General features: G+C 35.2%; 1 long non-coding RNA gene across 1 annotated transcript; it reads left to right on the forward strand.

Moving 5' to 3' along the window:
* The first annotated feature begins 1075 nt into the window (after nt 1-1075).
* Nucleotides 1076-3529, forward strand: LOC147516860 (uncharacterized). The gene is made up of 3 exons (XR_015213753.1): nt 1076-1233; nt 1532-1620; nt 3348-3529. It is a non-coding gene; the product is annotated as an uncharacterized LOC147516860 (long non-coding RNA).
* Nucleotides 3530-4603: the final 1074 nt, after the last annotated feature.

Raw genomic sequence — 4603 nt, forward strand, 5'->3', positions numbered from 1 at the left:
ACCTTTGCCAAGTTGGGTGCGCTCGCATGGCAGGTCAATTCGTCTCGTGTTTGAATCTCTATATCGTGACCTTTGTCATGTTGGGTGCGCTCGCATGGCAGGTCAAGTCTCTCGTGTTCGATATCGTGACCTTTGCCATGTTGGGTGCGATCGAATGGCAGGTCAATCCGTCTCGTGTTTGAATCTCTATATCGTGACCTTTGCCATGTTGGGTGGGATCGAATGGTAGGTCAATCCGTCTTGTGTTTGAATCTCTATATCGTGACCTTTGCCATGTGGGATCGTGGTTTTGCAGATCTTAATTCAGAGTTATGATTTTTCATCATATGCATTGTATGATGATGGAAAGTTGGGACTGTTTTCTTTGAGTGCAGAGGCATGACAGGTTGTACTTTCGAAATGTAAAACATAATAGAAGTATGCAGATTTTTGCTATATACGGGATGCGTTTGTTAAAGGGTAAGTTTGTTTTTGTTATTAACTTTTTTGGTGTTTGGTATTTGGAATTATGATGAATTTTGATGATTTTAAGTGTTTTGGGTTTGTGTTATTCAGGCTAACAGGGAATGCACATAACAATGTTAAGAAAAGTATCAAATGTCCGACTTGCATTTCATTGAATAAATTGTGAGCTTTTAGTTGTCTACCTACTGATTTGCTTTTGTTCACTGTAAGAGGATGATTCCATATCCATGATATATGTTATCTGATATTTTTCTTCTTCCTTTTTTTCTTTCTGGGTTTACTTTCAATCCTAATCAAATGCCAAGTTAACACCTGCACCATTAACAATATTTTGTTATTTTGGTAGAGTTGAATTATTTGTTGAATGTAAAACCATATGGGGATTCATTAGTAACATTCGTTTAAATGTAGATCTTATGCTCAGATGTTATAATATTTTATTTTTAGGGTTTTCAAACAAGTGTCACGTTAATATCTACGTTGGAAACAAAAGATAAGTATAACTGAATGTAGAACTTACAATCATGATGTATATGTCATTGGGTAACTTTTTTGGGTTAGTTTAAATGGACGTCATCTGCTGTCTTTCAATTATCAAAATATCTGGTCTTTCTATTATTTTCTACAAGACTTGGAGATTGGAGACTCTGGCATTTCCGTGCATGCGTGTTTAGTGGAGAAGATTGTTGCCATATATGTGGATATGTAGCTGTATTTAAATCAAATAGGCATTCTGCACCTGCAGTAGCACTTGAGTAATTTATTCAGGTTAGACATTTAGGCTTTATATTCTATATTTTTTTTGCATATTTGAAAACTAAAACAACACCTTCTGGGATTGAGTTTTCAATTTTATTATGTAAAAGTAACCGTATTATACGCATATGGAGTTCAATTTGGCAATTCATATTGATTGTTTTGAGATAAGAAATTGTTTGAGATAAGAAATTGTTGTTTGGTTTACATTTTGGTCACCTGCACTTTAAGTTTACTAGTTATTTTTTCGTATGCCCTTTCCATGATTGTTCATGTCTCAGTAGTCTTTAAAATCTCCTTTTTTCTGCAGTCGTACAGGTAATGGGTTGTGCTACTTCTCACATTACGTTGGAGAGTGCTTTGCAGACTCATCTAAATGTTACTATTATTGGAGAAGAGGTACCTTGTGACTTTTTTTGCTATGCTATGTAATGAAAGCTTTGCTTGTATAAATGCAAGTGGTGAAAGACATTTCCCCTTTCACCTTTGAAATGTGGATTTAAAACCTTCACACGATGTCCTATAGTTTGATTTGTTTGTTTTGGTTATGTCATACAAACCATGATAAGTTTCCCTTCCCTTCTCTTGGGTTGCACCTAAATGTCATTTCCAGAATTTCAGATAAGATCCCATCTATATTGGACATGGACAATGTAGTGGAAGTTATTGGAATTGGACAAGGAAACCACGTAAACTGTTCAAAGCAAAGTTGTTAACGGTATCATATGACCCACCCTTTTAGTGTTGTAGGGGTTGATATCCTGGTTAACTATTATTGAGTCACCTTTGTGCCCGAGTGACAACGTTTTCAAAACTCTTTAGATAGTGCACTCTCCCTTAGTTAAAATACTTAACAATTATATCTTTGAAAAAATCACCAAATTCAACTATGAAAATAATGCTCAATCAATCAGAATTTTCTATAGTTCATTGAACTAAAACTTTGTGGTATGATCTCGACATTAATTCTACTACTGCTTATAGGATTATTTTGCATTGGCACCTTTATAGTTATTAGGATTTGCATTAGCAATTATCAAAACTGAAATTCCCTTAATAGACCTAAATCTTGGCCTTTGGTGTTATCTTCTGCGCCATTAGTTTGTAACTGTACGAAACAAAGCTTATCTCCAGAAATAGAAGGTTTTATTTTGTAAAAATTATTTGCAAGAATATTGTAGTAAGTTAGTAATGGTAAGACATTCAGTTAGGGGCAAAGACAGGATAAGGATTATATAGGTAGAAAAGCTAATTATGATTCTGCAATCTGCAAACCTCAAATCCACAAGTATTGGTTGGATCTGAAGTTTCTAATTGGGTGATTTAAGCTTTTGTTAAAAAGAGGGGTAAATGGAACCATTCCCTAAGCCAAAAATCAAATGCTTTTGTTGCTTTCTTGTCGTGTTTAGTGGGATTTGTTTTTATGATGAACCTTGAGACCTTGAGAAATTTGAATAGTACAACGAGATATATTGATGGTGTGGATCTTATGAATCTTTATTTTGCTCAGGTTACTGCGAAGAAACAGACTTTGAAAAATGTTACTGACCACATCACATTACAGATGTGATTTGCAAGCGTGCAGATCTTGGCTATAATTACGGTGTTGTACTTATACCTGAATTCCTAATAGATTTCATTCCCGAGGTGAAAATTGTGACTCATATTTGTGCCTTTTCAGTATTTTCAGGGAATTGTTTTCTGGTGGATTTCTTAAATATCAGTGCTAGGTTACCTCTAGTAAATGGGTCAGTAAGTCTTTATAGTATAAAAACAAAAAAGAAGTTGCTTGGGCATAGACTACTCATTGTTCAGGGGTTAACGCCCATTGGAATTGGTGTTCCCATTGGGAACAATGTGTGATGTAGGTACTTGGTAGGTTCATTTGATGGTCTGAGCTAAGAATCTGGTGATGATTGTGTTTTCTTTTGCATTTGGTGGTCTGAGCTAAGAGTTGTATTTTGTTTAGTTGTTGCTAGTTTTTTTTTTTTTTTTTTTTTTTTTTGGTGTGTATTTGTGTGTGTGTTTTGTGCTTTTTGCCTTGATTATTATGTCAAAGATATTGAATGTTGCATGTAGTGGTCTTGCCAATCTACCTCTTGTTATTATTTTTTGTTTGTTTGGAGGTAACGAGAAGAAAATGTGTGGTTGAGCCAGTAGCTGGATCAGGGGACACAAAAGTTAATCACATTGAGGAAAGAAACAATCAGGGCTCTTGCAAACTTCACCCCACAGAGACGAGCGTTCTCCTCTTTTCTTTGGAGTTGCACACAACACCCACATTGAGGGTATGTTATCTAGAGATCTTTGTAGAGTTTAATCCTACGAACCTAGATTCATTTATATTTTCTATTATATGCAAGTAAATGATTACTATACCTAATTCTTACGTGTTTATTAGGTTTTCCTGAATTTTATCTAGGAACTTTTTGGATGTAATTTAGGGTTCTTCATCTTAGTGTTTTGGATGTAACTTCTTACCCATTGCGCTCAAATTCTGGAGTTCTATGCTGCCATATTTTGTGGTGACTTGAAATGTTGTAATTTGGAAAAAAGAACATAAAGAAACCATAAAAGTGATATAAAAACCCATAGTGTTAAGGTTCTAGTGACATTTTAAGGTGTTAGTGTATTTTGAAAGGAAGCTGATTGAACTTAAGAGGGGGGAGTTTCCACTCTATATATATTTGTTTCAAGTTGGCTTACTGTGCAATCTTTCTTCAGCTAGCAGGAGCTATGAGCTAATGTTTTAGGTTTATGAGTCATACTTGTAGACTTCCAAGGCGGCAAGATGTTAAATATGTTGTAGGATTGTGTTGTAATAGTATAGTGAAGTATTTTCTTTCTATCATAGAAATAATGCAGTTTCACTCATGAGTTGTGTTTTCTTTGTCTACCTGTCAGTTATATTTAAAGCAATTTCTCTTGAAAACTAGCTTTAATTGATGATATTTTTTGTTGTAGGATATTTGTGTTTGTCAGGCGTTTTCAGTTCAATAGGTTCAACCCTGCAACCAAAGAGGGTCTGAAACAAGTTGAAGGAAAAGTTTGAGGATCTGTAAAGGTGAACCATGATAAGTTACTTGACAAGGTAGACAAGGTTATGTTTCTGATCGTGATGTGAGTTATTCTGGCATTTGGTCATTGAAGATCTTGGTTGGATAGCTAACACGGAGACAGTCATAAAGGCACAATTGTACAAGCACTTCAGAATTATTGCATGGCTGGCGACCATGTCTAGCAAGATTGAAGATAATGGAGATCAATCCAGAGAACAACCAGCATGAAGAAACACCATTCTGAAGAACTTAGTTAGAGGCTAGATGTAGACAGAAACTGTTGTGGGTCTCTCTTACACTCACTCTTTTTTTTCTCCCCTTTC

This window comes from Coptis chinensis, chromosome 2 (assembly GCF_015680905.1).
Source record: "Coptis chinensis isolate HL-2020 chromosome 2, ASM1568090v1, whole genome shotgun sequence".
In the NCBI taxonomy this organism is placed as follows: Eukaryota; Viridiplantae; Streptophyta; class Magnoliopsida; order Ranunculales; family Ranunculaceae; genus Coptis; species Coptis chinensis.